We start from the raw sequence: 18,159 nt of genomic DNA, 5'->3' as shown, positions 1-18,159 counted from the left end.
AAACCTTGGCTGAACAGGGGCTTATACGCAGAGCACAGGAAGACTAGAAATGCAGTAGTAGGCATGGAGGGCCCTGAAAAAAAATGTGCCACATCCGCTTGTCTGCCTTATGTTTCTGCACAGACTGTCACATTTTTAATAGAAGTGCATTTTCTGTTCTACTCCAATAAACGCAACATTACGAACTCCAGTGTGGGGCAGTCCTTCGGCCAGTGCAGAACTTTTTCTGTACATCCGAGTCAGCTCTGTCATTTTTCCAGCATTGTAGTACAAGATTTGTTAAACTGGTTTAGCAGAATATGAGCAGTATACTCTTAAATTAGCTGTTTATTTGTATGCACAAGTTCAGGTCCTCAGTTTGGTTGCATGACAAATTGCCATACCTCAATAGATACAAGAAACAATTTTATTACAGTTTAATAAAATCCAAACAGTAATAATCACAACAATATAATGACATACATTTCTTTTGGTACGTATACAGCCCATGTCCTGGCAGTGTATAAATTCAACTATACACCGCAAGTACTGTGTCCTGACCACTATTATTCCCATGTGTAAAACCATCACAGCAATTCAACAAATATCACAGTAATTAGTGACATACACTTTGTAACTGCTTTACATGAGCATAATGTATACAAATGGTCCCTGTGTACCTACACATGACTAGTGCCACCCGAGTACTATTACTCACAGGTGTAAAACCAACAAAGCAGTTCTTTAAAAAATATCACAGCGCTTAGTGACGTACATGCTGTAACTCCCTTGTAGAAACTTAATACAAACACGTGAGGATACAGAAAGCTAGCAGTGGGCATACATGGGAATACCACCGCCTCAATTCTAATTCACAAGTGTAAAACCAACCAAGCAGTTCTTTAAAGAATATCACAATGCTTAGTGACATACATTTTCTAACTAGCTTATATAAGCTTTATACAAACATGAGAACATACACAAAGCTAGCGGTGCACCCGCATAGAAGTGCGGCCATCTGAACACGATTATTTGCAAGTGTAAGCTCAACAGAACAGTTCGTTATAGTGACGCACATTTTGTAACTGCCTTATACAAGCTTAGTGCAAGCACAAGAATGCAGAAAAATATAAATTAAAAACTTGCTCTATGCATACACAAACAGATCAACACAAATGGTAAACACCGCTTTGAAGACAAATGTGACTGTGGCAAAGCGCAGTGCTGTGCCGGTTGAAATTGCCACCCACAAAAGTATTGAGCAATGCTTAAACCACAGGCAATAAAGTGCTGAAAGACTGCGTCTCTAACGTAACTATGTTAATTCAAATTTCTTGAATATAGGGCTCGCTTGCAGATAAGGCATCTGATCCAACTGACCTGATTTTACACCTGCTACATGCATACAATGCACTCAGATATAACTGGTAATACTAATTATAAAAGGCATTTAAAAACTTGATAGTATGATGAAGATGCATGACTAGAAAAGTTCTGTCCCCCTCGTACTTGTTAAAAAGGTGTAAGTACGACACATGTTCTCTTTTTCCTCAATTTTTGCATTAATGGACAGCCGGGAACCTCGAACCGACAAAAAAAAAAAAGATACTGCTATGTTAATAGTGTTATGAATAATTTTTTGCGAAAGCTTTTTTACAGACAAGTTGCAGTCTCGTTTCTGGAGGTTGAGCTGTATCTTGCAAAATAACTTGAAAAGTGGTCACATGGGAGCATGACACTATATCATAATGTTAGTTTCAGTTGACTCTCTTGCCCTTCAAGTCGCTGCTCACTGTGGCCAGTGATGCAACAGCAGTGTCTGTGTGATTTTCATCACACTTCCGTCCTATGCCATTCTTACCAGAGTTGGCGGCACATAGATACCCAAATTTCGATAGTGTTGCTTTCTCAGGTGGTTGCTTTTGATTTGCTCAATATCAGTTGGCACTTCAGCTGTATCAAACTTCTTTTTTACCTCTTCAACAACAACATCAACAACAATCTTATGACACCTGTGTTGTCCTTCTAGTTGCCTACAAAGACCAGTCAATCTAGCAACAACACTGACAGTCTCTACTATCTTGTAATGGGAGAGAGGTGTGTCCCACCATGTGTTCCGCATTGTTGTCACTATGTGGGCTGGCTGGGGAGGCCACAACTGTAATATGTTTGCATTTGCATATATTAAAGTGATGCTTGTACTGTGTTATAACACCTAACTTAGTCTTGCACTTGCTGCACAATAACACTGGCTCACAGTCGTGGTGAAAAGCTTTTGTATGTTGAGCAAATGAGTTGTATCCACTACAAAAAAAGTCAGTGATAGCACACATGTTGCCCTACCAGGCCTGGTGTGGTTCCTTCTGACACTGCTGCTGATGCTGACGCGCTGTTGCTTGCCTCGTACACTGTTGCAGCTGCAGTAGACATGGCAGTCTCTGTATCTATTGCTGCCGTGTCATCTGTCATGGTAACTTCCAAGTGGTATCGGGCTCACTTCTGCAACAGAGATGTTGTTTGCCCCTTGAGGACTCTCATGATCAGGGCCAATAATTTCGTAGGCATTGTCTCCTGCATCGAAGAAGCAATAAGAACAGCATGAATTAATAAACATAGCTCTAAAAAGTACGGACATCAAGACTTAACCACAAGCTTTGCACATAAGTGACCGGGCTTAATGAATAATACTTGCAGGAGGAGTTACGCAATTGTTGGTGTATATTACAGTAAAGCCTCATCAGAAGATATTCAAGAGGCACGGGAAACATGTCTCTCGAAACCAAAAATTTTAAGACACTGAGGAGCCAGGCTAGATCACTTTATTATGCATCATCACTAAAGTATGTTTTGATATATCTGAAGGAATAAATGCTCAGGGTGGCTTAAAGGGCCCCTAAACCACTTCTCGACATTTTTTGAACATTTCAAGTAAACACGCGTATCGAAATCAGAATGCCGTCACGATCGACGAAGCCAAAGGCCAGAGTGTGTAGCACTGCCAGAGCACCACAATATGAAGAAAATGACCCCGTGCGCCTCTCTGGACCTATCCTGCACCCCCCAGTTTGTCCTGACGTCACCAGGCTGTCTCTGATGATGTCACCAGTTTCCGGTGCTGTCGATTGGTCGAACGAAAGTGTACGACTGCCGGCAAGGCCTGCAAGCAAATACACACACTCCTTCTTCCTCGTCGCGTTGCGCGCGATGCCATTGTGGCCAGCCAATGGGGGCAAAGAACAGAAACGCCAACAGAAGGGTCTCCCTATGAGGCTCTTCAACACGAGTCACCATACAGTTCCGTTGTATTAGCGCCACTCCTCGCTGGACGACGGGCCAGCGCGGCAGCAACAGAGCTCGTTGGTGTTGGCCTGTCCCGTAACATTTGGAGGTGTACTAGGCAAGGAAAAGACGACACTGTCCATATGGCGTGTACCAGATGAAAGAGTAAAATGAGTGGGGACTACTTTTCGATAATCAAACACACGTAGCTCCACTATTACTGCACCGTTTCGAAAAATTCTCGTGGCTACCTGTTCATTGCCTTATTGTGTAGAACTGCAACACCGCAACTAAATTTCAACCTCGGTGGTTTAGAGGCCCTTTAAAGAAGACATTCACAGCTTTTTAGTGACTGTAGATTGTGTTAGCTTCCTTCCCAACTTCTGGAATTTGAACACTTCACTTTGCAAGCCTTGTTGCTCGCAGTACCTTTGAGGTGCTCTTAGACGCTCGTCAGCTTCAACTGCCGACACTTTCTGCCCTGCACTGTCCTCGTTGCCCTCCTTTTCTGGTTCATGCTAAAAGAGACATGCGCAATTGACTTGTGTAAGGATTGCGTGATCTTTACGCCCTTCGGAGCACACAAGGTGCACAAAGTGAATGTGTCTGGGTTGTGTGCCTTCGAAGTAGTGAATACTTAAAAAGTCATCCTTAGTAACAAAGGTGTCTCTTGTATGCAGTATTGTTAACGTGGCAAACATCGGAAAACCAACCAAACCCTTTTCATATGTCTCTTACAACCAAGTGCATCTTGTAGTGAGATTCTACTGTACTGAATATTTTTCAACTATGGATCATCTGCATGTACATATAGTCACAAAGACATGTTGTGTGGAATGGCGAATCGGGAAACAGTTCGTACTCTTACTTTTTGTCCCTAACATAAGCAGCTGATAACAATATGATAAAACAGCAGGCAATGAGGCTAGAATGGAACATAATCCTTCAGCTCTAAACAGTTTTTTGGGCCCACATCATTCCCTCATATGACATAAGGAAACAACTTGATTGCAGTAATGGCTGCATGTGATCTGAGTTGATTGAAACAAACTATACGTAAGGTTGTCCTGCTGGTGATCCTGGCTGCGCGATGCTTCTCATGCTTTTTGGCAGAATTTTTTTTTTCCACTCCACTTTTTTTTCAGATTTTCTCCCCTTTCCCTTCCCCCTTGTGTAAAATAGCACACGTGAAGTATCAAATCTGTTGAACTAACGTGTGTATCAAACCTGTTAACATGTGTGCTTCTCCGTGGTCTGTGTTGTATTTTTGCGCTGCACAATTCAATTCAAGATGAAAGATGGAACGTCCCTGCCTTTAGTTTAATTGTGTGTGTGTGGTGTGTGTGTGTGTGTGTGCGTGTATGTGCGTGTGTGTCATGTTTTGAAATATATGTACATTCAGGAGTGCCTGCATGCCCTTCTGTCGTGCTCCAGTGACGAAAAGGAGAGCCTGTTTATGTACCATAGTAAAAAATTCAAAGGTTTTCGTTGTGCTCATTACATCCCTTATCATATGGATCTGTCACAATACAGAGTAGCAGTGGTCCATAATACTAGCCCATCCCAACATAATTATAAGTTAACACATACCGACATGCTGCGAAACAGCTGTTGCAAAGCCGCTGGTGAAGGCAATTTCCGCAGCACTGCAGTGGTACAGCCGAGTTTCACCTGTATAGTGACAAATCCATATGCGTGTTAGCAACTCAGTAGTTGCTGATGGTTTCATAAGCTTTACACTACACAATAAAGTAATCTAGACAACTTTGTTGGAACAAATGCACATAATTAGGACACCACTTAAACACTAACACGATTAATTGCCCCCAATCTCTCACTCACTAAGGGATAATACTATGGAAACATCGGTGGAGAGCTCAGATTAACACAGCCCATAAAGGACAAGCGTTCTTTGAGGAAAACAGCTATAACAGCGGTTAGTTTTCTTGATCATTTTATGTGGTAGCTTTGATTTAAATGTCATGCAGTACTATAATATACGAAGTGCCGCATTTCTAGCAGCAGAAGGCGTCGTCAGGCTCATGGTACAACAGATTTTTGCACTGTTTGTCATTGAGCCGACACATACAAAGAAAACCGAATTCACACATACATATACAGTGTCAAGTGCACTTCTCCTTCTGAAAACGCAGCCACCAGCTCCAATGTTGCTGAAAGGAACGGTAATATAAAGTGCGAGACTGCATGGAACTGCCACTTATGACTGTAAGTGTATGGTCTGCTGATTGCAGAGGTAGTCACATGCTATTTCTAGTCTCTTTTAGAAGCATTAATAAAGAATAAATTAAAATCTATTCATAAGTCACGAATTCCATGCATCCACAGTTTGGCTAAATAACTTGTGAGAAAAAGACATGTTTACCTGGAATAGCAACCTTTTTTCCTGCTGCAAAACTTTCCTTCGAATTAATGAAATAACTTTACAGTGTCATAATGCGTTTCTCGCAACTACTTGCCGGCAGTGGCGAGTTAGTGTTTATATCCGACTCATTGGGCGACAATACTGCCAAACACAAATGCTTCACGAACACGAGAACACGTCCCTCGCAGAGAATAGCAACCATATATGCCTCTGTGAGACATGATCGCACCTTTGTGGTCAAAATGTACATTAGAACGACATCACCATCTCATTAAAAAAAAAAGCCTCCGTACAAGGCAGCCGCCAACTGCATAATGTGAAATTGCAACTGATGTCCACTTACTGGTGGCCTGTGTTTGAGTCACTTTTGGCAGTTGACTGGGTGCTGAGAAATGCACGTCCTGGGTTGTCCCTGCAAAACATACAGGGTTATGTCAAATGTTGAAAATATATATATGCCGGCGTTTCATCAGTCGCAAAACAAACGAGTAAACTAATAAACAACTGTAATGTAAACAGAGTACACATCATAAGATAGGCTGTCAACTGTTAATGCATTACGCAAAAAACCTGATGCATAGGAAAGACTATATGTATACACACGAAACTGACACACAATTCGCTCTAGGTTTTTCCGTGCAGTATATTCAAATTATTATGTCTCGTGGTTAGAGCAAAATTAGTGTAAATTACGAACTAAATTATCTACCCTGGAAACTTTTCTTCAATATGCACCTGTGCGCGCTTCGAACGAGTAGCGTTGTAAAATTTACGTACATGGCATTTAACATAGTTGCTGAACACGGATTTCCTTTGCCCTGTGTCGTGTACAGTGAGCTACATATATCTGCCCCCCCCCCCCTTTTTTGTACTAGCCATACTGCGTGCCATTGCACCTATACGCACGTCAATAAACCTCACGACACAGAAATAAAAAAAGCGCCAATCACCCATGCCTGCATGTTGTAGTGGGCCTAACCTAACCAAGCATGGGCTGTTGCTTTTTATAGTAAACACAGGCACCGTGCTCATTGCAAGTATGTATCATGTCGCTAAGCAAATATGCAATTTCATTGTACCACTATTTTTTTATCACATGGATATATCTGTTGAGAGGCAAGACAAAAAGCAGTCACTTCTCAGAACTAATCAGCTTTCTTAAAACACATTTTTAACTTTTCAATGACACTTGCTGCTATGTGTTTGTCTCCAGAGAGCATACTTGATTTGACTTTCCAATCAGAGACATTACATAAATATACCATGTTAAGATGACTGCCTGGAGCACGTGAGAATTTTCATCTTCGTGTAACATACTGTATCTTGATTTTGTTGACATTTGGTCAAATGGTACACCGAATATACCCACATACTACTTTTCTTGTCCAAATAACATGCCAATGTATTTTGATTTTTTGGCATTGGCTCCTCTGCACTACGTGAAGTCGCGCTGCACTGGCTCTTTCACATCCTCGTGTCCTTGCAGCTGCCTTCTTGCGTTATATAAAGCGGGTGCCTGAAAAATATCGTATGCAAAAGTCAACACAAGGGCATGGTGCAAAACAACATCAAGACAGTCAACGCCATGGCAATAAAAAAGTCTTAGCTCTTAGTCTTCCTAGTGAAATGCATGCAAAACATCCAAATGACTGCAACAGTCAACTGCTAAACTAACTTCAATTTTTAGATTTAAGCAAAAAAACAAATAAACCACAGTTCATCCTTGTTTTTCATGAATGTTAGAATACTCCTGCTAATGAATAGAATATTGGTCATTTTCAGACGTCATAGGTTTGTCATGAGTCTGGTGTATCGCAAACACCACTTGTGACACATCCTAAGCACGTGCCCAGTGTGCCCCCCCCCCCCGCACCATCCCTGGTTGTGCCACTGCTGAAGCCATAATTTCAGGATTATAGCTGCAAACATGATGCTCAGTAGGGATGAAAATATTGTCCTTCAGCTCAATGGATATATGGATGTGCCTATAAAAAAGGGCAACGAGGCTTGTTATGGCAAACTTACCCACATTTCAATACTAACAAGTTCACTGCGGCCTGCATCTAAGCTTACTAAAAGGCATGAACTTATTTTCATGCATGAGGTGCGCAGTGGAGTTCATTTTTGACAGACCCGACTACTGCTGCAGTTTGAAATCGAGCATTTAGATTCTTGTAGGCATGTAAAAGTTGCAGTTAAACCGCAGTTATTAGTTTATTACACCAACCTATTGTTCTGTGTACGACAGACTGGTAACACGGAATTAAAGCAACATTTTATTTTGATATTTTATTTCTCTACTAAAAATATTCAAGCGATAAACACATCTTGATCTGCCATGCTATAGCAAAATGCACACATTACGCTTGTAACCCCCAGAGGAAGGCTGATTTAGCTGTTCATATGACATAACTCTGACACGCCAACTCATATTAGCAAATGCACAGGCATGTCCAAAACAATAAGCGTATGCAAAGCGCCCCTGCAATTGTAATTCCACACAGCAGCCGTTATATTCGATGCCGATGCGTAACTAGCTGCTCGACAATTCACCGAGTTCGTAGACATAAGCATCCTTTCAGTTTCCCACCGTGCACGAAAACCGCAACAGGAGACAAAACCAGACCTATAATCACACCATTTCAACATGAGCAAAAACAGTTCAGTCTTAGGGATAAACACAGTGAGAGAGATTTAGTGCGCGACGGCGACGAGCGACGGCTTCGAGCGACAAAACGGGCCGTCGCTTGAACAGGTGGCTCGGTTCTGGAAATCTAGAAATCGTCGCTCGTCGCCCAGAAGTGCTATGAGCGACTAGCCAATAGCGGGAAGCCGGAACTGGATGTACATACATCGCTCAAATACTACCGATTGTCGCGCGGAACGAGCAAATGATTCAATTTTTATACGTGCAAGGATAAGGACGTACTGCAAGACCTCCGGAAATATTTTATGCTACTTTTTATAGTAAAATCCATCAACGTAAATTACTAAAGCACACGTCACGCGTGACTGCAGCCCTCATGCCGGCAACACCGGGGAGGCGTCGCTCAAAATCGTCGCTCGCACGGAGTACGACTTGTAGGCGACGAGCGAACGCGACAGCCATCTCCGTCGCGTCGCTTGTAGCTGCCGCGTGCAAGATCGCTTATATGGTGTTTATACTTTTTTCAGCATAAAACATGAATTCCTCATGCGTTTTCAGTAAGTTCAAGATAATGCGCCCAACTGACCTCTTGCAGCATGCAGCTGAATGCCTGCGGCAAAGTTTCTAACTAGCACTGGTGCTGCACGTAACTTCAGTGGTCGCAGATTCCCCCTGCGCGAGACACCGTCAAGCGCGCGGTTTATTTATAAAAAAATAAAGCATGCTGCCAGCAAAATGACGCCTTCTGTTATGTGATTCCTTAGTTCAGCAGCGTTCCGTACACAGTAGACTGCCAAACTGAATAAATTCAAACACACAAAACGCACGCTAATCACGCTCCGCATAGGCTCGGAATCACGGGCTGGTGAACTAACCATTTTAAGCGTCCTCTCGCCTGGCGTCTTATTGAACATACCATAGTTCTGGCAGCGTTTGCGATTTTTAAAGCTCTTACGGACAACGGCAAAGTGATAAAATCACATGCAGTTATCGCGACGACTGGCTTTTTCGATTGACATCGAGAGACAGCGCGTACGCCTAGTCCTTTGTCAATCGCGTCGGCTAAGCGCAGCGACGACTTCCTGGCGATAGTATGACATATACGGAGAATGTGCACCTAAGTTAGAATTCACTTACCGTGGAGGATTTGTTGTTATATCCAAGGCATGACGAACGACTGTCGTGTTTTCGTGGCGACGCGAGATGGCTGAAACACGATCTCCCTCGGCTGGCCTTTGCTCGCTGGACGGTTCACCTTTCTCCGGTGCTGTGTTGTTCCGCGATCTTGAGCGCGCGCGCGCGCGGTGGAGCCACTCCGAGTGAAAAAGTAGAGCGCTCGCTACGCGTTCCTTTGAACTGCGGCGGCTTGTTCTCTTAGAAGCAAAACGATGTTTTCTTTGCTCAGCGTGCATGAATGATACATTGCCATGTTCGGGGCCAGCCACCTACAGTTGAAGCAGAAGATTACGCTACGTTTCGTTTTCTATTGCCGCAAGAGCCTCTCTTTTCTATTGTCGCAAGAGTCTTTTCACTCTCTCTGTCTGAAGGGGAGAGTGAAAAGCACATTTCACTCTCTCCTTGCTGACAGAGTGAACAATGCATTTCACTCTCCTCGACATTTTGCGAGAGTAAAACGACGCTTTGAAGAGTGAACCGGCAGCTTCACTCCTGCGATACCCTTCCTAGTTTTTAGAGTGTAGATCAAAGAAACGCGCCCTGGTTGCTCAATGGCCATGGTGTTGGGCTATTGAGCACGAGGTCGCGGGATCGAATCCCGGCCACGGCGGCCGCATTTCGATGGTGGCGAAATGCGAAAACACCCGTGTACTTAGATTTAGGTGCACGTTAAAGAACCCCAAGAGGTCGAAATTTCCGGAGTCCTCCAATACGGCGTGCCTCATAATCAGAAAGTGGTTTCGGCCCGTAAAACCCCATTATTTAAGTTTTTAGATCAAAGAAATTAACTGTGGTATCATACATTCATTGCATTTCACATTATTTCAGAAGAAACAGGTTATAAATTGTTTTCTGTGTTTGAATTATTTTAACACTTTTTAATTCCTCATCTGTTTATATGCTCATCGAAGTCTACATCACGGCCGTTAGTGTGTGTTTGTGACTTTCTTTACGAACTCATTGTGGTGCAACTTGCATTTGACTTTTATACTGTTATGTTCATGGGTGTATAGGACTGCACTGTGGATTTCTGACCGTATAAAGTGATTTCTTTTTATCTTGCTACATATTTTTTATATTGTTCCCGCTATGAGAAAAGGAGTAGCCGTCACCATTATAAGGTGACTACGTCTCTTTCTTTTATATTTATTTTAATCAAAAAGAATAGCGGCAAAATCAGGTGTGGACGTGGTTTTCTCTGCCTCTCAGGCAGAGAAAGCACGACAGGCGTCACGACAGGCGTCATTTAAATCAAGTGAAGTATGGGCTTTCACTTAAGTTGCGTTCTTGAATACGGGGCTGGTCACTTGGGGATGTGACGAAGGCAGAAACTTGTGAAACGACCGCTCTGGTGGTCTCGCGTACGTCGTAGGTGCCTAGTATTAGAACTTCGGCGCAGTCGGACGTGAGTGCGCGGTGGTTGAACTGCCTGTTGCGCATCTCCAGCGTCTTTTCGAGGCTGGTTGCTTTAGAAAGAAACTCCTCGAAGGCGTTCGGAGGCTTCCATGCAATTCTAGAAAAAGTTTCGTGGTTGATACCACGCATCGAGAGAGAGTGAGAGCGAGATAAAAGAAAGGCAGGGATATTAACCAGCCATGGGTTAGGTTGCCTACCGAATGCGGGGGGAATGGAAAAGGGGAATAGAAAGAACGGAGAAGTTTAGAGAGGGGCGGTGAGATGTGCACGGGGAGCACTACAGAGCCAAATACGCTCGCACAAGCGATACGCACAAGCGAAAATACAAAAGGGCCTTCACTGCCGTCTGCGTAGAATATTGGTGGGTACGGTGGTACTGCCTATTCACTCAAAAGACGATCACCTAGTTCTCGAATGTGTTGGACCTAGATTATATTTGTGCATAAATGGAGAATAGCGGTACAATAGGTGGTCAGTGTTCTCGTCGCATCGGCAGAGGTCGCAGGCATGACTGTCAGCCATTCGAATTAGTGCTGAATAAGCTATCGTGAAGGCAACTCCCAACCACAGCCGGCACCAAAGAAACTCTTCCCGTCAGCGCAGTCCGACTGGAGATCTTAGTTGCAGTGAAAGGTTTAGTCTGTGCAGTCTGGTGCGGCTTGCGTTTGGAGTAGTTCACTCAGCCAACGAAAGTGTGCGTGTTAGAATGCGAAGGTGGCCCGAAGCATCTGCACTTGGTAGAGGAATGGGGACGCAACGGTCTTTTTGGTTTGAGGTCCGAGGGGAGTCATCATTTCCTTATTTCCGTATCTGCGTCATCATTTCCAGTGATATCGCAATAGCCAGGTATCAATGGAAAAGAGATGTCGTGACCTTTTTCTCTCAAGTGATGGATAAGTTACACGATTTTGCACCTCAGCTGATGGTCAGTCCTATGTCGGAGAAACTACTGCATACATTGTAAGGCTGGCTTTAAATCGCAAAAGACTGCCCATTTCCCAGGACTCTCTGTATTGATCACACTAAGCGCTCCGCGAAGAGCCGCGAGCTCTGCAGCTGTAGACGTAGTGATATGGGAAGACTGAACTGGTCAGATGCCCTTATTAATAGGAGCCCGCCGTGGTGGCTTATCGGCTGTGGTGTTGCGCTGCAAAGCACGAGGTGGAGGGTTCGAATCCCCGCCGCGCCGCCCTCATTGCACTGCGGGCTAACTGGCCAAACGCCCGTGTCCCGTGCATTGGGGTCACGTTAAAGAATCGCTGGTGGTCTAAATTAATCCGAAGTCCTCGCCCACTGCATGCGTCATAATCAGATCGTGGTTTTTGCACAAAAAACCCCAGAATTAATGTTTTGATGGTAATTCCAGTGCCACCGGAACTGGCTGATGTAGTTTAGCCATCCGTATAGACGTGTGGGCAGCCGCGGTATTTCTCGCTCAAGAGGAGCAAAGCCAGCTGCTTGAGTGTATATAACAGTAAGTCAAACTTCCTCTTAAGGCCTTGGATTGTCACCTTTTCTTGAGTACGGCTCGCACACCATGGAGGAATTGAAGGTACTGCCGTAGGAGCGTAACCTCACGCAGGAGATGTATGGTATGCGAAGACAGTTACCCTGAATGTCGCGTGGGGCCTTTCTTCCAGTAGACTTGAGAGGTGGAAGGTAAGGGTCTTGGCGAAGTGTCTTTTGTTCACACGCGTTTTTTAAATGGTCATGTGCGTTATGATAGTGTAAGCTTGAGTGACTGCAATAACTTCTGTCTTTCGCGCGCTCCGCAGTAGACCAAGGCATATCGCCAGAGTTTGGGCTTGGATGCCTTGTATTGAATTAAGATTAGTTCTGCAGGTGTTGAAAATCAGCGGTATGCTGTACCGCAGGAATACAATAAAGACAACCCGGTACAGTTTCAACATTGATTGTACGGGCACTCCCCACGTCTTTCCCGCTAGGAACCTGAACATATCGCAAAGTCCCGTGAGGCGCTTCAGAGCGCAGCTCTTAGGCACCCGTTCCTGTAGTGAGCGTGGCTGGCGTAACCTAGCGAACGAGCGCAGCGAAAGATCAAAGGACGCGAGCCGCAGAGGGTGGAGACCAATGAGAGCGACCCGTTCACTGACGTGCGCACGGGAAAATGGTGTCATGCGGATCCGCCCGACCACTCGATTCACACTCGCATGTGGTCTCAGCCAGACCGCTCGCTTCGTGCTATCGCCTGCTCACGTCAACTTTCGTTCGCACTTGTTTGGTTAGCTTCGTATGCTCTAGTTTGTGCTTGTTTCGATTGTCATGGTTTGCCATTGTTTTGTAATCTTACTATATGCGGGACGCGAATTGTGTGATACCTCCTAGAAGCCATGCGGCACCAGCGATCGCACTGTAATCTCCGACTAGTAATGTATAGATGGCGGCGCACTTGACCCGTAGATCAGATTTTCGACGATCGCCGACTCTGGTACATGCAGAGTCGGCGAGTCAAATAGTTTGCCTCAATATATCACGAGATGAAAACGCGTAATGAGCTGCGCTCAAATTTCGCACTAAGGAGTATCGTAATCTTCAGTGAATATTTTTGCACGTAACTCACATGAGCAGTCCAGGAAAAATTTCTATCAATAACCACCGCAAAAAAACTGGGACTTGTGCTGTACGAGATCAGCTGTCCATCGAGGGATGTCAGGTATGGAGACATTGGTTTCGTGGTAAATGCCACTGCTGGACAATTTTACCATGATATTTGAAGCCGTTGTTCCGGAAGATAGGATGATGCTCAAGTGGCTGCCTTCTGAAGGCGCGCTAGAAGCTGAATCATGTCACGCCCGACATCCAGAGACAAATGTTGTCGCCATAGGAGGAGAGCCGAGTAGTGCATGGAAGAATGTCGGTGAGTCCACTGAATGTTAGGTTTAAGAGCGTAGGCCGCAGTACGCTGCCCTGGGGGACCCCTTGGTTACTGTAATGCTGGAAGGTTGTTCCATCCTCGGTAAGTATGAAAAATGATATCGTCTTTAGGTAGATATTGATGCAGAAGTAGATCTTGCCGCCAAGTCTTACTGCCTCTAATGTGCTGAAGATCGCTTTGTGTGTTACGTCATCACGTTATTATGTCATTCTTCAACATCCAGAAATAGGGCAGCAGATAATCGTTTTCAGGACCTCTGGTGCTCGACGTATACGTCACCAAGTTGACAGTGTTGTCTATGGAAGAACGGCCACGCCTGAAACTAGCCTTTGCGCCTGGATATGACCCGTAATATTCGAGGTACCATTCTAATCGTGCTAGCACTGTCCCGCCTTAGTGTTCCGATGCAGCTGGCAAGCGCTAAGTTGCACAGGGCTTCAATGTGGTAGCCGCTGCCTGTAGACGTTCTCGAAAACGAATGTCTACATCCTCTAGGGCACCCTTTATATTGTCGTCCTGCTAGTGTCGCAGCGAGTGTCGTCTATTCCTGCTTGTCTCCACTGTGTCCGTGTTTGTGCGCTGCTTCACCAGCAAGGTACTATGATCACTCACCAACTAGCCCAACTTTCCACGTTACTGAACTTCATTTCCATTACAGCAGCGAGTGTCGTCTATTCCTGCTTGTCTCCACTGTGTCCGTGTTTGTGCGCTGCTTCACCAGCAAGGTACTATGAAGGTTAGTAGGACTGCATTGAAAGTGATTCCATGGGTGCTATGCAGGATGCGCCGAGTTTCTCGTTCACCCGAGTTTTACCCGAGTTTGCTCGACGGCACTCAGTGAACGGAGATAGCGCGGAACGCGCCGAAGGTGCAGGCAAAAAAATATGTAGACAAAAAGCCGCGTATGACAACATGAGCGCACCCTGCGCGGCACGCTGCTTCCACGTTTCAAGCGCAGAATGCTGCACAACGAAATGCGCCAGCGCCACGTATTGTTATCAACGGATTATCGCAACTTAGCGAAACCGTGACTGTCCCGCTGTCTGTCTGCACACTTGCCGTGAGCCGCTTGCCACGCCTTTCCCGGGCGCGTCAAGGGCGTGCCTTTTCTTTCGGTCGCTATCTTTCTTTCCTCCATCGAATGCGAACAGGGTACATGCGGCGCATTCTTGCACCTACACTTTCACTCAAACGAATACGTTAAAGTACAACAAATAAAATAATGAACATTTTTATTTCTCTAAGTATCTGTTTTTTGTTTTCAACGCTGGAAATTTGTGATGACAAACGCAGATCGAGCAAATTATTAAATTTTGCACTTCTTGCCGCGAGTGGCGACAGTGAGGCGAAAGCTTAGAAGCGGTACATTGAAGCGGGTCGCGCGCACGAGGGCGTTCATACGGTGATAAGTCGCCTAGGGGCGCTGCAGAGCTATTCTCAGTAATGTCGGTCATGATCCATGGAGGGTCATGGCCACTCTTTCTCTATTAGGGGAATAAAAACGCAGCGCCGCGGTACGGCTGTTCATCGCAGGCGCTTCACTAGGCCATTAAGGCTCCCGGTTTACCGGCTAAAAACGACACAACGGCTGTCGTTGCGAAATGGCGGTATGTTATTGTAGAGTGCGTAGTGACGCAGTTCAGTGAAAATGTACCAGTTTATCTTTGTGCGCGAAGCCTCTGCGATACATTGCGAAAAGTGCGTGCTTCCCCAGCGACACAATTCATCGCTTGCCCAGTGAAGGTGCCTCTGAGCGCATGTACGCAGTATATGAGTGTGTTGTGCAGTCGAAGGTGCTTGCAGATTACCTCTGCTGGAGCCAGCAGCGATCGCAGATGGATATCGTAACGACACCGTAGCACTCGCATTTTGGCAGGTGAGGGCTCTTGTGTGCAGTTATGAAATCAGATTTCGAACGGAGAGAGGTGTTGGAACTGTTGAGTGCGCAGTGCTTGTGATGAAGAAATGCCATTGCACTGGGTCTAGAAGAGCGAGCGATTCTCAGACGCTGATCATGTTTACGACGCTGTGGCTCCGTTTCATCACCGATTACAGAGCAGCCATCTCAGACGACTGCTGCAATAAGCACTCCTCAGCATCGTCGTCCCCTTCGGCGCATCGACGTCTTGCAAGCAGCTACAGTGACGTGCCGATAATTATTTACTGTGCGCTACGCGCCAGAATGCAGGCCATGAAACCGTGCTGTGCGGCCATCTCAGCCCGAGAAGATGTCTAAGCCAGCGACAGTCAACGCTTTGTTTTCGATAGTGGTGCTCAGTACATCATCGATGACAGTGCGTTGTGCGCGTTTTATGTCGGCGGTCAAGATTGTTGATGCCTCTCAGCTCGACACCGCGTCGCAGTTGCCGGAAGATAAGTTGGGCGTGGCCCAACTGTAGTGGGTGCGCGCACAAGAGTTACATGCCTCGCGCGGGGCGTGACCTCTGGTTTTGATTGACAGGCGAACTCGTGCTAAACTCGTACATCGCGAAACCCCTCCGAGTTCAACTCGGGAACATGGCGGCGGCAGCAGCAGCCTGTTTCATTGCATCCAGCGGCAGCAAGCGTCAGCATGAGCGTCTGGACCCGTTCACCTACATGACCGACGGGGAGTTTCAGCGTCATTTTCGCCTGTCGAAGACATCAGTGCGCTGGCTGTGCGACGAGCTAGGCGAAGACTCTCGTCTGCGGAGACAGCGTGGCGGGCTTCATTCGCTCACCGTCGTAGAGCAAGTCATCTGTGCGCTCCGTTTCTGCGAGACTGGGAGTTTTCAGAGAAGCGTCGGCGCCGAGCGTTACATTGGACGCCATCAAACTACTGTTAGCCACTGTGTCAGAGATGTGTCTGACGCGCTTATCGATGCGGCAGTGCGTAAGCGGTGGCTAGCTTTCCAGAATACTGCGGCTGAGCGGCCATATATAAAAGAATGCTTCCTACTTCGTGGGAACATTACGAACGTAGTCGGGTGTGTCGATGGAACGTACGTAGGAAGTAAGGCGCCTTCAATGTCAGCGTTACTGTGATTAACATTGAAGCAATGTTTAGACACGCCATATTGCCAAATTCGTCACTTCTGTGTAGCCGACTTAAATTTTGTGTTAGCGACATTTCACATGCGGCTGCTAATGATACTGACTTTTTCGCTGGTTGATGACTTTTTGCCGATTGTTCTACTTGTCTGTCAGGGTGCCTTCCAAATGGCTCACTTTCTTGGGAAAGAGGTTAATTAAGTATAAATAGATAAATGGATATCACAAATTGTGTGAAGTAACCTATGAATCCTAATCTCATAAAGAACTTGGGGTTCTTCATTGGTGAAGTTACTTAGTATGCACAATGCTGAATTTTGGTCATGCGTAATCTATCGACCGCACTATGAAACAGCGAGGCATTGCACAATTTGTTGCAGCGCGAGATGTGGATGTTGCGCCAAGCCGGTTGTGCCTATGCATTTGTGGCGAAATGAAAATGCATTGAGAATCTTAGTGTGTTGGCTTGCATGAAGAAAATACTTCAGATTGTTTGCTCTGTTCACCGTCGATGCATGTGCCAGAGGTTCAGTGTATGTTCTTATTTTGGAGGGGCGGCGTTATTCTGGATGGATAAATTGTATATTTTCGTCTCATAATGGGGCTCTAACTCTTAAGCAGTAGAATAATGCGCATCCAATGCTCTGCAGAACTCTCTGTACATGATGTCATGAACCACCAAGGCAAAATTACACATCGGGAGAAATGTGGTGCAGATGCCAATGAAAAGTGCGTCTTTAACCCACCATGATAAAAATAAAATTGCAGAGCAAATAGACCATTTGTGCAGCTTTAGAGCAATGATTGCACAAAACGTGATATGCTCAAACGAGTAAACACTTGCTGCAATGCCAAAGTAGGCTGAGCGACATGCAGCGTATATTGGCATTGAACATGTCTCGTAACCATTATTTTTATTGTAAGCCCTCGCTGTCACACCTTTCCCTCCGGCACTCCCTTTACTTAAACGTACACTGTATTTCCTTTGGTGTCAGGAATCAAAGGGGCAAGCATTAACCAGCCTTGCAGCAGCAAGACTGGTTAATGCTTGCTCCTTTGATTCCTGTGAGTTTAGTGGTAAAGAATATGGCACGTGCATACATGAACCTGTGCTGCAAAATTTAACATTTGTGATTTTTCGGAGAGCTAATTTGTGTTGGGAAATTTCAAATATGTGCACCATTGTGGCCTAATAACTAGAGCATTGGTGATGTTAAAGACTGGGTGTATCGGTATACTAGCTTGAAGTTTAATTGCACAACAATTCGACGGGACACAAAGAAGAGAAATACACACAGCAGAATGCTTTGCTGTGTGCGTTACTCTTCTTTTTGTGCCGTTGAATTGTGCGAT

The 18,159-nt window shown here is 45.4% G+C and overlaps 1 long non-coding RNA gene across 1 annotated transcript; it reads right to left on the bottom strand.

The window, feature by feature from the left end:
• Positions 1-2,378: 2,378 nt before the first annotated feature.
• LOC142566605 (uncharacterized) lies at positions 2,379-9,635 on the bottom strand. Its single transcript, XR_012825082.1, has 4 exons — positions 9,426-9,635; positions 5,985-7,157; positions 4,849-4,929; positions 2,379-2,550 (listed from the first exon to the last, which is right to left on the bottom strand). It is a non-coding gene; the product is annotated as an uncharacterized LOC142566605 (long non-coding RNA).
• Positions 9,636-18,159: the final 8,524 nt, after the last annotated feature.

This window comes from Dermacentor variabilis, unplaced genomic scaffold (assembly GCF_050947875.1).
Source record: "Dermacentor variabilis isolate Ectoservices unplaced genomic scaffold, ASM5094787v1 scaffold_13, whole genome shotgun sequence".
Classification (NCBI taxonomy): Eukaryota; Metazoa; Arthropoda; class Arachnida; order Ixodida; family Ixodidae; genus Dermacentor; species Dermacentor variabilis.
Note: the sequence above shows the minus strand (reverse complement) of the source record. Positions and strands in the feature narration are given on the sequence as shown.